The sequence below is a fragment of the Lynx rufus genome, unplaced genomic scaffold, assembly GCF_022079265.1.
Source record: "Lynx rufus isolate CCGP_SWC_20201006 ecotype Redwood Valley unplaced genomic scaffold, mLynRuf1.p SCAF_5, whole genome shotgun sequence".
Lineage (NCBI taxonomy): Eukaryota > Metazoa > Chordata > Mammalia > Carnivora > Felidae > Lynx > Lynx rufus.
Genome location: NW_025814867.1, coordinates 69487332 through 69509044, shown reverse-complemented (window position 1 = coordinate 69509044; position 21713 = coordinate 69487332). Strand labels below are relative to the sequence as shown.

Sequence of the window (21713 nt, the reverse complement as noted above, 5' to 3'; positions counted from 1 at the left end):
CCGTTTGGCTCTTTCCCTTAGTAACAGCTTTTACCTTCTGCCTCAATTCCTCTCCCCGCTCGCGCCCTTCCCCCGCGCGCCGCCTCCCCCCGCCGCCGGCCGCGTGCGCCCCCGCCCCTCCCCCCGCGGCGGGAGCACCTCCGCTCGCCACCTGGGGACCCGCGCCGCGCTCCCCGCCCCCGCCCGCCCGGCGCCCATCCCCCGCGCCCTCCGCTCGCCGGGGTTATAATTGCCTCTCACCCCCCGGAGGGGTTATTTTGGGGGTGGTTGGAGGCGGCGGCGGCGGCGGCGGCGAGGAGGGGAATTTCCTTGTGCCTCCATTCCCGGGAGGGGGGAGCGGCGTCGGAGGCCACCGTTTCCAGGTAAGCGCTGGGGGCCGGACCCCGGGGTGGGGGCGGCCGCGGGCCGGGGCGGGGGGCGCGGGCGGAGGCGGCTGGGGGGCGCTGGGCCGCGGGGGGATGGGCACAAGTGGAACATGCATTTTTCAACTTGGCCCTTTGGCGAGCTGGGGTTTTGGTGGGGGAGGGGAAGGCAGGGAAGGCATTTAGGGTGCCCCATCCCCCCTTTTTCCTCTCAGGCTTCTTTGAAATGCTCACGTGCCTGCCCACCCCCTACCCTTTCCTGATCTCGGGGATCCTCACCCTTATTATGTTGTTGTCCCCGAAAATGTGCGCCTCGGCCTTCTCCCCCGCTTCCACCCTTCGTGCATTTACACCCCCTTTTTGTGTGTGTGTGTGTGTGTGTGTGTGTGTGTGTGTGTGTGTATGTGTATGTGGGGGGAGGCTTTCAGGAAAGAATTTGCAGCAAATTGAATCAAGGAGCCATCATGAGGCCGACTCTTTTATAGCCTATTTTTAGCAGAGGAGAGGGATCTTTTCGGTGCACGTTATTCTGTTAGCAATGGAAATCTGCTCCCCTCCCCAGGCGCGTCCCCGGTGCAGGCGCGGCGACCCGGGTTGGCGTGCTGGGGGCTGCGGGCGGCTGTTGGGGCCGCGCGTCCCGGGCGGGGGCGCCGGAGGGGGAGGGGCGCGCGGCCGCGGGGCCGCACTCCCGGACGTGTTTATTTGTAACTTAGTGCCTTTTATCGTCTTAAGGAGGTATTTGCTAGAGCCTCTTTGAAGTTGGGTTCAGAAGTGTAGAATTGGCAAAGTTATTGCCAGCTTCCTGGTAAGTTTTGGGTGGCACAAAGTCACATTATTTTCTGACAGTGTAAAGGCCACGTTGTGAGGGTGGTTTCTCGGTAACTTCCTCTTTGCAACCGATGTCATTTTTTTTTTTTAAACAGAAGCCGACTTTTATTCAAGTGAAATTATTAATCTTAAATGGCAGCTCGAGGGAAACCATGCATGTGTTAACATGTTCAGTATTTTTGGAAGTTCCTAATTTGCCGAAAGAGGCATCACTTTGCAGTGGCAACCGAGATTAAATTTAGGTTGTGAAAATGGTGTTTCATGTAAAATTTCGGTTGAAATGGCTCTTAAAGAATGCTCCTGTTACTAAGTTACCTCATAACATTCTCTAAAATAATTTGGTGATTACAAATGACAAGTGCTGAGACCTAGTTAAAAGCTAGATTTTCTCAGTGTCTGGAGTTTACTTAGAATCTTGGACTGTGCACCAAGGTGAAGAGTTTTAGCACGTATGTCATTTACAGTTGACTTAGGGAAGTTTACTGTTGGCTTCCTTGTTTTCCATACAAGAACCTTATGCTGATTTAAATAAGCTTGTTAGTAAAATGTGGTGGGTGAAATGATGGGTGATTTCTAGTCTGAATTGCCTGACCTCCCCTCCCCCCATGTAATTAAGTAATGGTTTTTCTCCTCCATTTTTCCCAAAGACTTCTTTATCAGATTGCATAGTATAAGGCCCCTGTGGTGTTTTCATCTACTTACTAAACCAAATTATAAAAAATACAGTAATTACACATTGAAGATACAGTGAGTGACTTTTTGGCTTTCTCAGTGTAGTTCATTTTCATTTTTGTTAAATAAGACCTGTGCTACATTGGTGTTTGTTAGTAATCCTTATTTCCTGGGACTGTATGTTCTCACCATTTTAAGAAGTTTGTAGTCTAGGGAAATAGGGCAGCTTTGTCTCCATGAAAACAGTGTGTTTGTTAGGGTGTATCATGGGAGTTCATGGCAAGTAAGCTTGAGAAATCATCATTGAGGGTTCTAGAAATAGTTAGCATTTACCTGTGAAGGAAGGGTGGCAAAAAGAAAATATGCCTATGAGTGGTTAGGCGTGAGATTGTGTTTATACTTTTTGCTCTGAAATTGTGGTTTTTCTGCCTGTTTGGAATATGATTTTTTTCCCCCTGTGTTGCTATAATGCATTGTGTGATCTGTGTAACCACAACCATTAAATCCACAAATAACTACTCTTTTTTGCTATTTGGGTAGTTAGAATGAGATCTATAGGGCAAAATGGTACACTGTATGGAGGATGAAAACCATATGTAAGTGGAAAAAGTTTCCCTTACTGTTACAGAACTTAATGGACTTGTTAATGACTTAAAAATTGTTGCAAAGCTCACCATCAGTTTATAAAATGCTTTTCTTGCATATACCAACTTCAGTTATTAATTTGGGAGATGTGGTATATGTGGAGTGGCCCCTTGTGGAGGTTGTATTTTTGCATTGGTTGTCTCAAAGAAGTGTTAGACATTTTAATAACTTTTTACGTGTGTCCATGAATTTTTTTGTTACTTGTGTTTTCAACATCTAATTAAGGTTTATCATGATTATCATGATACGTGCCTACCAGGAGAATAAGTAACTACTTCCTGAGAGCCTTTCAAGCTAATAAGCAGAAAGGGCAAAAGCTTAATATAAATATAGGGGTTACTGATAAAAAGAGATGTGACTAATGAACCTTTGTAATGACAACCTGTTGAATAAATACATCTGTTCCTACATAGCGATGATGTTTAAGTACAACCTTGTCAGCTGAGTAGCTGACACAGGAGTTCTAAGATTTACTCCAACAGTATTACTACAAAGAATTTCTGACTTAATGTATTTTGATGGAGTTAGTAGAAATAATTTGTTGGGTTTACTCAATTCCTGTGTCTTTTATATAAGAATTGAGAGGAAGGGTGCCTGGGTGGCTCAGTCAGCAACCCACTTCGACTCAGGTCATGATCTCACAGTTCACGGTTCGAGCCCTGTGTCAGGCTCTGTTGCTGAATGCTTGCTTGGAGCCTGGAGCCTGCTTCGGATTCTGTGTCTCCTTCTCTTCTACACCTCCTACACTTGTGCTCTGTCTCTCAAATAAATAAATGTAAAAAGAAAATTAGAAAAAAAAAAGAATTGTAAAGAATGTGAGTGACAGTAAGTCAGGGGAGAGAGATGGCAGAAATATTGGCACTGTGGGACTGTATTTTTCTAGTATATGCGAATTTGACTTATTTCACAAATAACATTTGTAGTTTGTCACTGAAATACAAAAAAAATCAGCTAACAGAGCCATTTATACATCCCCATAGTATAGAGGGGTTAGGACCCAGAGCTGTGTAGTGTGAGTTAGTAAGAGTATGGTCCAGTTTGGAGACCATCATGGTGGTATCGCCTGTTCTATCACCAACAGAAACTTGAATTAAAAAAAAAAAAGCTGATGCTGGAGAGGTTTACTCTCCAACACCTGCAGGATTAGACTCTGTAAGAGTACAATTAATTGCCCTGTTATGAAGAGCCAGAGGAAAGAGACTTTGCTTGGGTTATGATCTAGGAAAGGTGTGAGGTGCTTTCTCTGTCATGTATACCTCAGGCTAATCTTATGAAGTGGGTAGTACTGGATGATGAAACAGTGGTGCAGAGTTAATTCCCTTGTCCTAGGCCACAGAATGATCAAATGATGCATTAGGGTTCTAATGTAGGTCTAAGTCCTAGTCTGTGCTCCTTCTGGATGAGTGTAGCTGTGCCAGATTTTTCCAGCTGTTTTGTCAGATGTCCTTGGAAAAAATTAGCGTTTATAATTCTGTAGTTGGGCATCTCTATTAACTGGGTCAAGTAATTGCATGGATAAATGAAATTCATAGGAGTCCTACCTACATCGTCTTTAACTCTCTAGAACCATTTAATAAGATGCAATCCTCTTGCCAACTGCTCTGTTTCCTACCTTTAAGATGGACAGCAGTGAAGTAGCCTTTCCAAGTACTGCCAGTAGAAAAAAGAAAATATGGTTCCATGCCTAAAATTAACAAGGAAAAGCAAGTAAGAGTATGTTTAACTATCCTCATCCTCAGAGTATGTATTCCTCAAAACTTGTGTAAGAATGTCACGTTAAGTCTTTTTGTGTAGCATAGTGTTCCACCGGGGGTCTTTGAAGCAAACTGCCTGGGTTCAAACTCCAGCTCCATTCCTTACTGCCTATGCAACCTTAAGGGGAGTGACTCCCTCTTTGTTTCCTCTTCTGCATGATGTGGACTGTCAGCTTCTAGAGTTGAAAAGATTGAGAGAATTGTATGTGTAAAGTGCTGAGAATAATACTTGACATACAAGTATCATGGAAATGTAAGCTGTTAAAGATGATGATGTTGGATTTGGATTTGAAGTTTGCTTCTTTGTATTACATTTTATTTGTTCTTTATTTTAGTGGGGCCGTGTCATAGAAAATATATAGTAGTTTTATTTCCTGAGTTTCCTGGGTAAAATATTTGAAATAAACTTAATGTATTTGCTCTTGAAGTTGTGATTGAAGACTTAACCTTGAAGAATTAGATTTGATTTTAAAACTAGGAACAATATCAAGCATTGTATGGTGACAGTGCTAGTGCTGGGTCTTTCGCCTTTTTTTTTTTTTTTGAGAATGAGGGTGTGTGCCTGAGCACCCAAGTTAGGGAGGGGTAGAGAGAGGGAGGGAGAGAATCCTAAGCAGTCTCCACAGCCATCGACAAGGGGACTTGGGGCTCCATCTCATGACCCTGGTATCATGACCTGAGCTGAAATCAAGAGCTGGATGTTTGGGGTACGGAGGCGCCCCCAGTGTTGGGTCTTTTGCCTGACTTTTATTGCTGTTCTTTTGTTACTTGTACTTTTTAAATCTCCCACCATTTGGAACATTTTCCAACTCTTTAAATAAAGGAATTTTGTTTTTCGGGGCTGGATCTGGCAAGTACCTAGGATCTCCTTTTTAGATTGGAGTGATGACTTTAAGTGGATCATTGTTTTCTGTAGCCTTGACCTTTCACCTGTGTTCTTGTTCCATATTTTCAGCTGCTGTCAAGACAGTTCTACTTGGAAGTTCTGTTGCTCTGATACATCTCTAAGCATTGTCTTATTTTCACTTCCCATTTTTACTATTAATTCAGCAGTGATGTTAACTACTAATAGAATTTATGGGTCAGGACCACACAGCTGCTTTGACAGGGACTTGGACAATCTGAGTGGCTGATACCTTGATTTTAACAGTGAGGAAGCCAAGGCTCAGTAGTAAGGGGCACACAGAGGGGTTTAGGCCCGTGTGTCTGATTCTAGGCCAGTGTTCTTAGCTAGCAGTCTACTGCTTCACAGTGAATGAACGAAAGACTGAATGAATGGTTTTAGGTCTGGATTATTGCATTAATTTTCTAGTAGGTTGCTCTGAGCAGGCTTTCTTCTCCATTCTGTCTTCTGTAACTGCTTGGCAGTGTGATTTATTTAAAATACTGATTTCATCGTGTCAGTTCCTTTGCTGTGGAGAACCCATAATGGCTTCCCTTTGCCAACTGGATAGGGTTCATAAGCTTCAGTCTGGCTTTTTAAGGCTCTATTTTACCTATTCAGCTATAGCTCCCTCTCTTCTCCCAAACTGTGATTCTGGCCTGCCTATCAGATACTGCAGTTTTGACATACACGTTACTCTTCTGCTTTTCACTCATGCTTGTCCTTCCCTTTGTCTTTTTTATAGTCTAGTTTCAGTCCACCTTCCCTGAAGCTGTTTCTGGCTATCTCGACTCAGGATATTTCTTCACTGAGATACCATCGTGTTTAATGACTATCACAACCTCCATAATTATTATTTCATGGGTTTGTTTATCCTAGCCCCAACTACATGTTACATTTCTTGAAGGAAAGGGCTTTTTTTCTTCTGGTATTAGCAGAATTTTTGATTTTTGTACCATACTATCTTCATATTACAATGGATTGTTTCTTTCTACAAGTGCCCATGGTAAAATAAGTGGTGATGGGTCCTATACTACTGTTGATGTGGCCGAAGCTTCTGTTGGACTTAGACCTTCAAGGTTGAGGTGTGCTGTAGCAGCACTTAACTGTTAATTTGAATTTTAATGCTACCAGTGTTGACAAGGAAGAGAAAAAAATCTTGGTCCTGGAATTGTAGCCATGATTTTGGTGAGGAATCTAGTCTAGTTGGGAATCCTGTCACCCTTAGTTGGCTTTATTTGGTTGTATTTGTGGCAGTTATAATGAAACTTAGGATTTTGTACTTTATTTTCTTAACCTCTCTGGCTTTTTTGCTCATTATTTTCTCTGTAGTGTGCCTAAATAAGATTGTGTTTTTAGCATCTTGACCACATTGGAGTCTCATTTGAGTCATTACTGTGAAGGTATTAACATTCAGTGTAGAGTGTGTCTATTTTATGGTGTAGGTGGGTTCAGTCTACCAGAAGAAAGTTACCATAACCGTCTCTTCAGTAGGTTTTTATGGTAAGGCTGGGTGCCATATTAGTTCTTCACAACCTGGGTAATTTATTCTAAAGCAACTAATTTGGTATTATATCCTGTTGAATTTTTTAATATTTAAATATGAGGTTCTCAGCATGATTTTATTTGCATCAAACAAAATGAGCTGCTTGTCCCCCTGCTTTCTAAGAGCTTATACTTTTTTATTTATTTAATTTCTTGAGAGAGACAAAGCACCAGTGGGGGAGTGGCAGAGAGAGAGGGAGGCACAGAACCCCAAGCAGGCTCCAGGCCCTGAGCTGTCAGCACAGAGCCCCACGCGGGGTTCAAACCACAAGATCACGACCTGAGCTGAAGTTGACACTTAACTGACTGATCCATCCACGCGCCCCTGTAAGAGCTTATGTTAATTTAGAATTAATACAAACTGTATAGGTCGTGTTGAAAGACCAACAATTAAATTTCAGTAAATATACAAAGAGTATCCAGATTAAAGAATGTGAGATGAATACTTTGAATGAGGAAGAATAGGTAGTGAATGTTTAAACTGAGGAGTTTGCCATCTGTTTTCCTCTTAAGCAATTGTAAGTTTTTTTCAGGTGGTAGAACAGAGGAGAACATGGAAAGCAAGGGTCAGAGATGGTGCTTCCAGTCTCTTAATAGAATAATTCTTTTTCATATAAAATTGTACTCTGGACTCTCAAACATTTTTTTTTTTTTTTAATGAGACGTTTAAAATTTTAAATACCTTAAAAGTAGTGAATAATTTTTACTTTTTAGGAACTAGATACCAGTGTACTTCTTGATATCTATTTTGTCCGAGTTCAAAGGTGGTAATTAGTCCTTTTCTTTCATTTTTTTTCATTGTGTCCTTTCCAGCACATTGTGTGATAGGACATTGTAATGAGATAGATAATCAGTTAAGTGGATGTTTGCTGCTTTGTTGTTACTGTTATCCACTTAAATGGTGGCTAGTATATTAATATGGATTCAGTATTAAGCAAATAAATTTTTATCATTTTTTGCAAAGCCATAGTTACAAGGGTAAATCATTTAGTTTTTAGAAATGCAACTGAAGAGGTTCAAATGAAGTGTTATGTAAAGCTAGTTCATCCTGTCAAGCAATACATGTATAGTCAATTCCTGTGTTAAAATTTGGAGATTCTGTCATTTATGTAATTTTTTTGAGGGAGATCTACATGGAAAATATGCTTGGGGCGCCTGGGTGGCGCAGTCGGTTAAGCGTCCGACTTCAGCCAGGTCACGATCTCACGGTCCGTGAGTTCGAGCCCCGCGTCAGGCTCTGGGCTGATGGCTCAGAGCCTGGAGCCTGTTTCCGATTCTGTGTCTCCCTCTCTCTCTGGCCCTCCCCCGTTCATGCTCTGTCTCTCTCTGTCCCAAAAATAAATAAATGTTGAAAAAAAAAATTAAAAAAAAAAAAAAAGAAAATATGCTTAATGGCTAAAAATCTTTAACCTTACATAGAATAATAGAAAGCATTTGGCATTAGCATAAGCAGACACCTCCAGAGAATTTATAGTAATGGTATATTTTGCTAGTTACCTTCAACTGCTAGTAGAATACAGCTTATGGGTTAGTGAGAGGTGTTTTTTTGAGGGAGATCCTGCTTTCCTCTTAATTTGAACAAGCTAATTGGGTAGAATGTATACTGATTTTGTTCCATTTCTATTTTTTGGCTATCAGATGTCATTAACTTTCAGTATAAGGCAATTGGGTCATCTGCTTTGGGTTTCTGAAATAAGGTAATGGAAATAGATAATGAATGAATTTCCTTAATGTCTTTTTTTCCCTGTGTAATTGTTCTTTTATGGAATAGAATTTATCATACATGTGTGAATTTTTAGATGCTATATGTAGCTTTAGTATAGTTCTTAGGCACCTTTTATACTTAAGTTATCTCCCACTAAAGTAATTGGGTTTTCTTTAAATCACCTTTCTCTGTTTTCTTTAGTAAACAGTGTATCTTTGTGAGATCCTAGACTGAGTTTAGGATTGCAGTCTGTTAACTGTGTCAGGGAAGTAGTTTTCCTATTCTGTGAGAACTAAAAGGCCCTCATGGTTGGGGGATTACTTCTTTGACCTTGGCTTTCCTTTTATCCTGCTAGCAGAGGTCACCAGTTTTAACATCTGTTGAGAGTTGTTTTGTGTGAAGTGTTCCTTTACAGATTTGTTTAGAATTAATGTTTATAACTTTCTTGTTAGTATTTATAGGTTCTCAAAGATACATTTAAGTGAAAAAACAGGCAGAGGATGTTGTAGTCTGCTGCCATTTTAGCTTGCAAAAGGGGAGAAGGGCAGTGAGGAGGACACAGACATGGGAGAGTGTATGAGTTGTGTGTATGTATGTTTGTTTTACATGTTTAGGATGACTACAGAAAGATACACAAGAGACTAGTAACAGTGATTTTAGGGGGTGAGGTTGGGATGGGGAGATCATGTGGTCAGATGTGGGAGAAACTTATTTTCATGTATAACCTTTTGAACTGTTTGAATCTTGCTATGTCAGTATTACCATTTTAAAAAAAGTGTTGATTGTGAAAAATCAAGGCATCCGGTTAAGAATTCTTAATCTTTCTATTTCTTTCAGTTTGGACAGTCAGAAGAAGAGCGAAAACTTAATTTTTCCTATGCTTCTCAGACAGTTCTTGAAGAGCTGGAATTGTGTATATTTCTGCAAACACTTAATTTGTCAGATTTGTTGGGAAAATTAGAGCCACTATGATTAAAAAGTGTTGGTCTGTTCCATGATTGGGTCAGCAGACCACTTGAACTATTTAGTAATAGTGACTTGGTGATTTTCAAGTCCTATCCAAGGTCGATAATTAGAAATTCAGTGCAAATATTAGAAGGAGATACTGGCTGTACAGATGTATGTAGGTGTTGGTCTGATTTCAAAGGTGTTTTGCCAAGGGTTTGGAAATCAGGTGAAAATTGTATTTCTCATAGTTTAGTAGTTGATTTTTAATAATTGTGATAGTTTTTGGTATAATGGGATTTGTGGAACTGGGTTTTGATACTACACAATCCCTGACTTGGGAATTTACATGTATGTATAAGTTGGCGTCACTTGTAATTGTTCATTGAATGTTTAGTTTATTCTAAAGGGTGTTCTAGTTGTGCTCCTCATTTTCAACTTAAGCTGGAAAGTCTCAGAGAAAGGTAGCATCTGTTTTTGTGCCTTTAATTCTGCTTCACTGTGACTTGACAGTGTGACCTGTTTCCCTGGGAGCAGTGCTTCTCTCTTTAGTGATAAGATTGCTAGGCAGGGTAAGTGTCTGATCTTAGGCAGTTACCTCTTACTGTAGTATGTTGCTGTGGCGAAGAGCTAGGTTGTCTGGAGTCCGGCATGGCTGGTTTGTCACCCCTACTTATTAGTTGTATGGCTCTGGAAAATTAGGTAATTCCAGTTTCCACTCTGAAAAATGGAAATAAGGAGTAATTAATACATGTGTCATAGAACACTTGTGAGGATTCAAGTGTGAATATGTGTAAAGCAGTTACCATAGGGCCTGGCACATGGGAAGTAATGCTTGCTACTACTTGGTGGCTTTGTTAAGTGCAGCAGTAACAGCTGTAGAGAGAGGCAGAAAAGTGACACTCCCCCTTGTAAACCTGTCAGGGCTTCCTGTGGCAACTGCAGAGAACTGGATGGCCAGAATTCCCAGTTCTGTATTTTGTGACTGAGCTTTTGTTGCTCACTCTTCTTTTTCTTTTTTTAATCTGGAAGCTATTTTATGTATTTAATTTTATTTTTTATTTTTTAAATTTACATCCAAATTAGCATATAGTGCGACAATGATATCAGGAGTAGATTCCTTAGTGCCCCTTACCCATTTAGCTCATCCCCCCCTCCCACAACCCCTCCAGGAACCCTCAGTTTGTTCTCCATATTTATGAGTCTCCTCTGTTTTGTCCCCGTCCCTGTTTTTATATTATTTTTGTTTCCCTTCCTTTATGCTCATCTGTTTTGTCTCTTAAAGTCCTCATATGAGTGAAGTCATATTATTTTTGTCTTTCTTTGACTAATTTCACTTAGCATAATACCCTCCAGTTCCATCCATGTAGTTGCAAATGGCAAGATTTCATTCCTTTTGATTGCCAAGTAATGCTCCATTTTGTGTGTGTGTGTGTGTGTGTGTGTGTGTGTGTGTGTGTGTGTGTGTATACACACCACATCTTCTTTATCCATTCATCCATTGGTGGACATTTGGGCTCTTTCCATACTTTGGCTATTGTGGATAGTGCTGCTATAAACATGGGGGTGCATGTGTCCCTTCGAAACAGCACACCTGTATCCCGTGGATAAATGCCTAGTAGTGCAACTGCTGGGTTGTAGGGTAGTTCTATTTTTAGTTTTTTGAGGAACCTCCATACTGTTTTCCAGAGTGACTGCACCAGCTTGCATTCCCATGTTGCTCACTCTAAAATTAGAACTTGGGGGCGCCTGGCTGGCTCAGTCAGAGGATGATGCGAATCTTGATGTGAGGGTCTTGATGTTGGGTGTAGAGATTGCTTAAATAAAAATAAAACTTAAAAAAATAAAAAGAGAATGTGTACTGTGTGCCTTTGTTATGTATCTAGTACATATATATATTTTAAGTTTATTTATTTGGAGAGAGCACAGTTGGGAAAGGCTAGAGAGACAGGGAGAGAGAATACCAAGCAGCAGGCTCTGTGCTGTCAGTGCAGAGCCCAATATGGTGCTTGAACTCACAGAATTGTGCGATCATGACCTGAGCTGAAACCAAGAGTTGGACGCTCAACTGATCGAGCCACCCAGGCATCCGTATATGTTGTTTTACAGTAATATTTAAATATTTTTGGTTATCTCTTGATATTCGAGAAAAAAAAAGTTACTGCTTTTCCTAAAAAAAATAGTCTTTTTACTTTCTGGAATGGACTCTCCACTCCTTTTCTGTTCTCTGGGAAATGAAACACTCCTCTCTGGCTCCCCAGTGGATGTTGCTTGTATGGATCAGTTATTTCAAATATGCATGTTGCATGTTATGCAGACTTGGACTTTCACTGAGAAATATATAAGACATAACAGGATATGTATATGTGCAAAAATACTGAAGTTTTGCTTTAATAGCTAGTATAGGCATTTTCTATAATCTTTCATTTAAAAACATGCTTCTATAAATTTATGAATTGAAAATGATTTTATTTACCAAATTAAAAAAATACTGGTTTAAAGTAGTGTAGAATTATAATTCTCTAAGTTTTATGGATTTAGAGTCAGTACTAAAAATTAGAATCAAATTGTCGTTGTGAATGATAGAGCATAGGTAAGTCACATTTATTGGTGCTGATTTCTTTAGGTAGTTTTCTGAGGCTCTATTAGGATTCTGAAGTTCTAATCCCCCAAAGTGTGCATTCAAAGTAAGATACGAAGAATAAAGACATTTGATTGCTAATAAATGTGAATGTAAGATTTTTGGGAGGATTAATCTGCCAACATCTCTGGATTAAGAACCCTGACTGCTTTTCATAAAGAATAGTAACAAAATAATAACCATTATAGTAAGATTTTTCTATTTCATTAGAGAAGAAGTTTGTATAGATTGTCTTACAGTGTTTAAAAACTGACATACCACAACATTTTGGCTGAATGAAGTTACACCATCAGATTGAAGGTTAAGCTTCTTTCTGTGACAGTCTTAAGTTGACGTCCTGGCCTGTGACCACTAATCATCTGCTTCTAGCACAGATCTCCCTTTGAGTTACTTGTTGAGTCCTGTCTCACTAGGCAAAAGCCTTCTTTGGGAACAGTTGTGTTTCACCCATCTTTATCCTTAGCATCTGGTAGGTACAATGCTTGACACAGTATTTTAGTGATATTTTAATAAATATTTGTATTTATAAATGCTTTAAAATTCATCAACAGATTTAAAAAGTTACCAAGGGTGGTGCATTTAAAAGATAGTATTTTTACTTTTCTCTGAATGTTGTTGAAACAGGCGAGGTATTATGAAATGAAAAGAACAGAGAATTTACTTTAGAAGCTTTTGTGTTTTTTACCCTTTGTCTACTCATCTGTAGGAGAGTATTTTTTGTTTAAGTAGATAACAATCTTTTGTATCCATGGACCCTCTGCTTCTTGAATGTGGGTATGTTTTCTAATTTGGTGCTTCTCTACTTGCTTTGTTGCCTGTTTTTGGGTCCTGTACTCATGAATAGCTGACTGTCTTTATTTCATCTAGTCTCGTTTGCCCTTCTTGCATTTTATTCTAGATGACTCATGTATGTTCTGTAGTAGATAATATTGGTTGGTTCATTTGGTCTGACAAATCAACGTAGAGGTGATTTCCTACAAGTGAGAACTGGTAGTAACAGGAAAAGTGACTTTTTTTTTTTTTATTGTAACAGCATACTAATGATCTTTGATAAGTATGATAAGTGCATACAGTATAATTTACAGAAATGCATCTGTTGTTTTATAGCATACATGGTGGAAACATTCTTATATGCTGTTTACTTTGGCACTATGAAAGATGCTCACTAAATGTCAGTTTTCTTCCCTATTCCCTATCCTGTGGGTTTTTCTTCACACTCAGGATGAAATCCAAAAGTCCTTCCTTAGCTTGTCAGGAACCCCCCACCACATAATCTGCTCTGTGACCACCTCACAAACCTTCTCCTGTTTCACATTGCCCGTCTTCCCCTCGTTCACTGTGCCCAGACATACCAGCTCCATTCCCACTGAACAAGCTTGTTCCTGTCTCAGTGCCTTAATTGCTTTGCTCTCTGCCTCAGGCTTTGCCCTGAGATTGTCATATGGCTAATTTTTTTATGTCATTCAGATTTCACTTCCAGTGCCACCACCTGAGAGGTCACACTGAAATAGCTGCTCACTCCTTAGCCTTTTTCAGTTGCAGGACCCTCGTATTTTCCTCATAACATTTAGTCTCTCTGAAATAGCTTTGATCATTGTTTCTTTTTGTTTGTTTTATTCACCTCTGGAATTTACACTCCATGAGAACAGGGATGGGTTCTGTCTTGTCACTCCAGGACAAAACAGGACTGGTAGGTGTTCAGTAAATATTTGAGTGAATTGTTTGCTCAGAAATGCTTTTGTAACCAGCTGATAGCTTTAACTTGTTTCCTCCTTACAGTAGAATACTGGAAATAATTCATTAAAAATCAGCATTTAGGGGAGGGTCAAAACAGGCTTATTGCATTTACTGTTTGGAATCCCAGGGATGTATATGTGAGTGCTGTATGCTTTTCTTGGAGGAACTACTACAGATGGTATTTGAATCAATCTGGAAAAAACAGGTAAATGGATAATTGATGAGCAAATTTGAATATGTGCTTCTGTTACCATAAAATGTTAGATTTTAAGAAGTTAACACTTTCGTTTTAAGTTAAAATACATATTTCATTCAAGTTATGTGATGAGAGCTAGATATTCCTATTTATGTTTTTTACAGGTTAAAGAGATTCTGTAATTTGCTTTTAATTCCATTTACCTGTGCTATTGCGATTAATCTAGGCTAACTTCACCAAGTTGGTATATGAATTAGAATTCGTAGGTGTACAATAGTCAGTTCAAGTTAGCTTAAGCCAAAGAGAGGGATTCCTTGGCAATAGAATCCCAAAATGGATTGAACTGTGGGAAGAGCATTGGGTCTGCAAGGCTTTAGGCACAGCAAGAACTAGAGCCATTTGAATATCACCAGAAATCTCTGTTGACAGAATGTGTGTGTGTGTGTGTGTGTGTGTGTGTGTGTGTGTGTGTGTGTGTGTGTGTGTGTGTTCTGGTAGGTTAGTTTCATTCTTTGAGAAGATTAACTTTCTTCACATGGTGGAAAATTTAACTTGTCAGTGCCAGAGTTTTTATCCGTTGTTTTCCCCTGCTGTAGAGGAGGGACTACCTATTTATCTCATCAGGAAAGATCTTGAAGTAGTGATGAGCTTGGTTTGGGAAGGTGCCCATCATGGCCAGAGGCCATTTAGAAACTATGGCTGCCACTTTCCAGTAGAGCAGTGGGAATGACATTTGAGTACCAGGGAGCCGCTGGACAGACAGCCTCTCTTCCCCTCCCCCCACACCAAAATGTGCATCCATTTATAGTTGGGAAGGTTGTGCATTTAATCCGTGATGGACTGTCCCCATAAAATTCTCTTTCAACCAGAACTGGCATATGTTTTGTTGTTCTCAATGTTTTAAATATGTGTTGTTTTTTAAAATGAAAAGTTGGGATTCCTCATGTGGTAGTATTTATAATTTTATGTACGCTGTCTATAACTAATATGGGTGTTCAAATGAATTTATCTTTTCAAAACGAGGTACATACTAAAAAAAATTGATGTTATTTATTTTGGTTTTGTTTTTCACATTATTTCTGCTAATTTTACAGGTAACGGAAGCCTAAATTTGAGGGCAAGCATTAGAAAATTATCAACGGGTTAATTATATATATTTAGGGGATATTTTAAACCTTGAAGAAGATAACTACCCTTGTTTGTCCTAACCAGATATTCAAATTTAGCATATAGCAAAATTAATGAGTTGTATATTCTGAAGTTATTTTGAGCAATACTTCATCAGTTCACTTAAAATAAAAATCGTTAGCCTTGTAGACAAAGCTTTTTTGTGACCTAATAGAAATTAATTTTCGTGGACTTCAGTTGCTTCATCTTGAGAACATTGAACTGGGTCTCTGAAGTCTCTTCTGCATCTAATATTCTTTGATCCTATGATTGCACATATAATTTAAAAATTAAGTTAGGGGCCTGGGTGGCTCAGTCGGTTAAGCCTCCGACGTTGGCTCAGATCGTGATTTCCTGGTTTGTGAGTTCGAGCCCTGCATTAGGTTCTCTGCTGTCAGAGCAGAGCCTGCTTCTGATCCTCTGCCTCCTTCTCTCTGTCCCTCCCCTGCTCGTGTGTCCATTCTCTCTCTCTCACTGAAAAACATTCAAAAATAAAAATTAAGTTAGTGTTCAGTCAAATGGGAAATGTACAGTGCTGATTTTTTCAGGTTAGTTATTACCTGAATTGGATTTTTCTAATAACATTTACATTTCTCTGATGTCTTCTCAGTTTTGAACAGATTATTCTCAGAGAAAATATTTTTTAGATATCTGAAGAAGAAACGTCTGTTTTTATCCATTAATCAGAGTTCAGGTGCATTTGTTATATCCCATTTCACTGTAGTGAAAACTAAAAGGAATAGCAACAAACATGTTTACGACAGTTTTTTTCTTTAATGCCCTTATTTTAATTGTATGATTTCTGAATGTTCCAGCCAGTAAATTTTTTAGCAATTTAGGTTTTATCTTTGCTATACATTTTTGAAATTGTACTAAAGATACACGTCTCTGAAGTACAATGAGAAAATGCTATATTTTGAGTAATTTTTTTAACTACTGAAATACATTTCAAGTGTCGCCCATATTAACTACTAATTGAGAAGCTGTGTATGTTAAAAAAAATTTACAGCGAGGGGCACCTGGGTGGCTTAGTCGGTTAAATGTCTGGGCTTCAGCTCAGGTCATGATCTTGCGGTTTGTGAGTTCGAGCCCTGTGTTGGGCTCTGTGCTGACAGCTCAGAGCCTGGAGCCTACTTCTGATTCTGTCTCCCTATATGCTCCTCCCCTGTTCACGCTCTGTCTGTCTGTCTCCCTCTCTCTCTCTCTCTCTCTCAAAAATAAATAAACATTAAAAAAAATTAAAAAAAAATTACAGCAAAAAACAGATATGTGAGTGGTATGACAGGAGGGCATTAAAGATGCCAACAAGTTGTTTTTTTTCTGGAAAAGTTTTGTTTATGTGTAGCATATGGTTTGTAACTCGTAGACTGGTGAGAACAAACAGGAAAGGCAAGCAGGGGTCGTATCATTAAGTGACATGTTTGCTGTGTTAAGGGGTTTGGACATTTCTTCTGTGACAGGAAACTTGTGAAGGACTTTAAGGAGAACAGCAGAATTATGTTTCAGCCTCAGATGATGTAGAGCATGAAGGGTGAGATGATGGTTTGAGAGGGAAAGGGGCTGAGCTCTGGTTGGGAGAAAGTTGAGCTGGTAGTATGATGGGTGAGAATGACACCACATAATTCCGAGAGTATTGAAAACTGGACTGCATTTGTGAATTCTGAAAGGAAGCATTTGGAAATTCAGGAGAGAGTAAAAAGAGCTAAGCATCCAAATTTTTTTCTCTCTGGCTTGCTCCTCCTCTTGTGGAGAACCGGGGTATGAAGAATGGGGGTCTGTGGAGATGGGGAATTAATTTGACAATCCAAATAGCTAATGGACAAAAGCTTGAGGGCAACACAAGGAGGGGGAAATTGCTGCATGGGAATGGGAAATCCCCTTGTCATGATATCTTAACCAAATGGTAATTAAATTAGATGCTTATTTGAGAATAGTCACAAGAAAAATGGATTGTTATAGTGTAACTAGTTTATTGGGTGTAATTTTTATGGAGTTTTAGGTTAATCACTTTATTTCATAATCACTTGATATATAAAAACTTTCCTAAGGATTTTATGTTAATATAAAAGTCATAAGAATCTTGGTTTGATAACTTTAGAAAGCTGATCTAAAGTACTGTTTAGTTAAAATTACATAAATAGTTTTTCAAAAAATTAGCTATTTTAAAATAATTTTAGATTTATGGAAGAGTTGCAAAGATAGTACAAAATTGCTGTGTGTACCCTTCACTCTTAAAATCTTACATAATAAGATTACATATGGTACATTTATTAGCAAATTTAAGAAATTAACATTGGTATAATATTAAACTAAACTACAAACTTTATTTGGATATTCCCAACTTTTCCCATTAATGTTTTTTCTGTTCAGTATCCAATCCAGGATCCCATATTGCATTTAGTTGTTTCATTAATCTCCTCTGATCTATGACAGTTCATCAGTCTTTCTTGTTTTTCATGACCTTGAAGAATACTGGTTTGTATATTTTTAATGATGGACTGAAGTTATCGATACTTGCAGAATAATGCCACACAGGTGATGTAGGTCCCTGTCTCATAGCATCCAAGGGTACATACCAATATTTACATACAATAATACTGTCAATTATTACTGGTGGTGTTAATCTTCATCCCTTATTTAAGTCGTGTCTGGTAGATTCCTTTACTATGAAATTACTTTTTCCATTTTCCATATTCTTTTCATTAGAAGTGAGTCAATAATTTCAACCCTCATTCAAGGGAGGGATATTAAGTTCCATCTCCTAGATGGAAATGTATCCGAGAGTTTGTGGACATATGTTAAAGTTACTACAGTAATAAGAAATTTTGGGGAGGGATGTCTGGGTGGCTCAGTCAGTTAAGCACTTGACCCTTGATTTCAACTCCGGTCATGATCTCACTGCTCAGCCCCCTAAGGATTCTCTCTGTTTCTCTCTCTCTGCCCCTCTCCCTGGGTGTGTGTGTGTGTGTGTGTGTGTGTGTGTGTACGCATTTGCACGTGCTCTTATGTGCACTCTCAAATAAATAAACTTTTTAAAAAATCGTAAAAAAAATACTTTGGGGAGATACTCTGAGGCTGTGTAGGTTTCACTCAGTAATTTTAGCATTCATTAGTGGGATCTTGTTTGCAGTAGTGATCACTGTGGTGGTGGTCTAATGGGGATTTTCTAGTTCCTTCATGTCTTCTACATGTATTAATTGAACTTTTTTCCATGCAGATTTGTTTCTTTCCTTCATTTAATTTTTCAGTTATTTGTGTTAATTGTGGACTTGTGGATTTTTATTTTGTTCTTGCTCAGGGTGTTCCACCATTGGCCACTGGGAGCTCATTCAGGCTCTTGTGTCCTTCTGACATGACCCATCCTGTGTATTTGTAATCATGTTCTTTCTGATACACAGAATGCTCCAGACTCCTCTTGCATGTTCCCTCTCCTAGCCTTGGCATAAGCCACTTCTCCAAGAAGCCCTGGCTTCCTGTTACTAAAATCACAACAACATTTTTTTCTAGTGTGGAAAGTAACGTCTTAAAAAAATTTTTTTATTTTTTTAATGTTGATTTGTGAGAGAGAGCAAGAGAGAGAGCGTGAGCGGGAGAAGAGCAGAGAGACAGGGAAACACAGAATCCGAATAGGCTTCAGGCTCTGAGCTGTCACCACAGAGCCTGACGTGGTGCTTGAACTCACAAACTGTGAGATCATGACTTGAGCTGAAGTCAGATGCTTTTTTTTTTTTTTTTAAATTTTTTTTTTTCAACGTTTATTTATTTTTGGGACAGAGAGAGACAGAGCATGAACGGGGGAGGGGCAGAGAGAGAGGGAGACACAGAATCGGAAACAGGCTCCAGGTTCTGAGCCATCAGCCCAGAGCCCGACGCGGGGCTCGAACTCCCGGACCGCGAGATCTTGACCTGGCTGAAGTCGGACGCTTAACCGACTGCGCCACCCAGGCGCCCCTGAAGTCAGATGCATAACCGACTGGGTCACCCAGGCGCCCTGGTAGTAATGTCTTCATATTTTACAAAGTATCCATATTGGCTTGTGGTTCTGCAACAAAAATTTCTTAAGGATTCTGAACCCCATGTATTCATTTAGCAAACTTTTAAAGGTGTGTATGTGTCAGCATTCTTACACACATAAGAAGAACTTTGGATACCAAGGAGTCTCGATAGATATAAGAAAGACAGATTTCTCCTCACTCCCAACATACTTTATTGAGTGCTTATTATATGCCAAGTACTGTGCACAGGTCAACAGGGAATAATAAGAACTCAATCAAGATTACATAGGTTTTTTTAGGAGCATATGGGAGGGAGTACTTAACCCACTGTTGGGCCAGGTAGAGTATAGAGCGAGTCTTGAAAAATGACTACATCTTAGCTAGATAGGGGGTTGAGTGGGGAGGTAGAGGAAAGGTAGGAGGAAGGGAAGCCATTCCATGAAGAGGAATAGCAGTGAAAAGACTACTAGGGTTGATAATTTATGAATTAGATCTATAGGTAAACACTTGACTATGCGGGGTGGTGGTGGAGGGGATGGGAGGAAGTGGTGGCAGGATCAATATCATGAGAGTCTTGTGGGTAAGCTAAGGCTTTGGAGAGTTGAGGGACCTTTTGAAGGAATTTGAGTTGGAAGGTAATGTAATCAAGCCATCCTGACCCAAGAGGCTATTGCTACGACAGAGTTGAGAAGTGAAAGTCTTAATTAAGAACTGTGACCGTGGTTCTCAGACTTTATGTGGATCACCAGGAGAGCTTATTAACATGTTTTAAGATTGCTCAACTCCACCCCCAGAGCTTCTGATTCATTAGATCTGAGTTGGAGCCTGAGAATTTGCATTCCTAGTAGATTCCTAGGTGATACTGATGCTGATATTGCTGGTTTGGTGACCACACTTGGCATTCACTGGGCTGTCAAAGAGAATGAAGGGAAGTGATAGGGGGAGGGATTTGAGGAGGTGGTCACTGGATACTTACACCTCCTGATCTTTCTGTTCATCGCTCATTTGCAATCTTGATCTTAGTCTCTTACATCTTTTAGAGCTGCTGGCTTTTTTGACTAGTGAGGAAAGGGCCAGGATTAGTTTTTGGAAACATACATGCAAATACAGGTTCTGTATTTTACCAGCTGAAAAATTGTATGCTCACTCCATTACTGGAAATGGGTGTCTTTCTCTGTTGACATCCAGTTACAATAGCTCCTGGTTTTACGGTGGTGCTGGCTAGCGTACGTGCAGGGTGTAGTTTCCAAGATGTGTTAATGTGGGAGAATTGTTCTGTTACAGTTGTTTATTTAGCATATGTGCACGACTCTTTAGGTTTGGCTCTTTAATGATATTTCTTGGAGAAATGTAACTGAAAGGTGAATTTGATTTTTTTTTTTAATAACTTAATTTGAACACATCAAAATAGTGTTTTTTTTTTAAAGCATGAATAGTTAAGATTTAGAGATTTAGCTATTTTTTGGTTGTAGGGTGGATGTAATTATTTTTTCTTTAGACTGATGATTATACAAGGTATAACTTTAGATTTAAAGTCTTTAAGGAAATTACTATCCATAAGATTCAGCCTTACTGATGTTTGAACATACTGAAGTGGTAAATCTCCATTTTTTTCTCTATCGACTAATGATCAGTATTATCCAAGAAAATAATAAAGTGTAAATACCATCACTGCATTAACAACTGAAGTGAAGTTTTCATTTTTCTAAAGGACATATATAATGTATACATATGTAAACATGCATTTGAGTTTCAGGGATTCAAGAATACCATAATTAATAAGGGAAAGTAAATTGTCAGGGGACAGAATGATTAAAAGCTAATTGCTTAATTTAAGATGAGTAACTGGTTATGGGGATAGTAGGGTATGTTTTTAGAGGTTTATGTCTTACATGTATATGTCTTTTTCAGGCTTGGACAAAGTGCTGAATATTTACTGTTCAGTTGTAATCAGTTCAATTCAGACTATTGATACTTTTTAGAAGTTTTTTTTTTTAAATTTTTTAATGTTTATTATTTTTGAGAGAGAGAGAGAAAGAGCGCTCAAGTGGAGGAGGGGCAGAGAGGGGGAGACACAGAATCTGAAGCAGGCTCCAGGCTCTGAGCTGTCTCGGGACTCGAACACATGAGCAGTGAGATCGTGACCTGAGCTGAAGCTAGACGCTTAACCGACTGCGCCACCCACGCTCCCCAGACTGTTGATAGTTTTTAAGGATTAAAAATATAACAACAAAATAACTTGAATCCAGATTTAGGTACTTTTTTGGGAGAATCTATGATCATTGTACATTTTGCACTTTTATACAAGTATGTCTTTGTGTGTATAACAAGTGATTGATACATGGGAAGTGAAGCTGATAACTGCTTCAAAGATGATTTGACTAGGTAATACATTCACATTGTTAAAAAAAAGTCAAAAGTATTTTTTCTCCTTTTGTTCCCCCAGTCCCCCAAACTATTCAGTTACTTTCCTGGAGTCAATCAGTGTTACTAGTTTCCTCTGTGTCTTTCCAGAGAAATACTGTATAGTATGTAGAAAGCCAGTAAGTATTTACTTCATACTCTCTTCTCAATATTGTTTTAAACACAAATGGTAGGATACCAGTCACTCTGTTCTATCTTCCTTTTTTTTTCTTTT

The 21713-nt window shown here is 39.1% G+C and overlaps 1 protein-coding gene across 2 annotated transcripts in view; it reads left to right on the top strand.

Annotated features, from left to right (window-relative positions):
- Window positions 1-248: 248 nt before the first annotated feature.
- TBL1XR1 (TBL1X/Y related 1) overlaps window positions 249-21713 on the top strand; it is a 177984-nt gene continuing 156519 nt past the window's right edge. For both annotated transcript variants that reach the window (XM_047099705.1, XM_047099704.1), the window contains exon 1: window positions 249-362. The gene's annotated coding sequence lies outside the window, so the exon portion shown is untranslated. The remainder of the gene's footprint in view (window positions 363-21713) is intronic.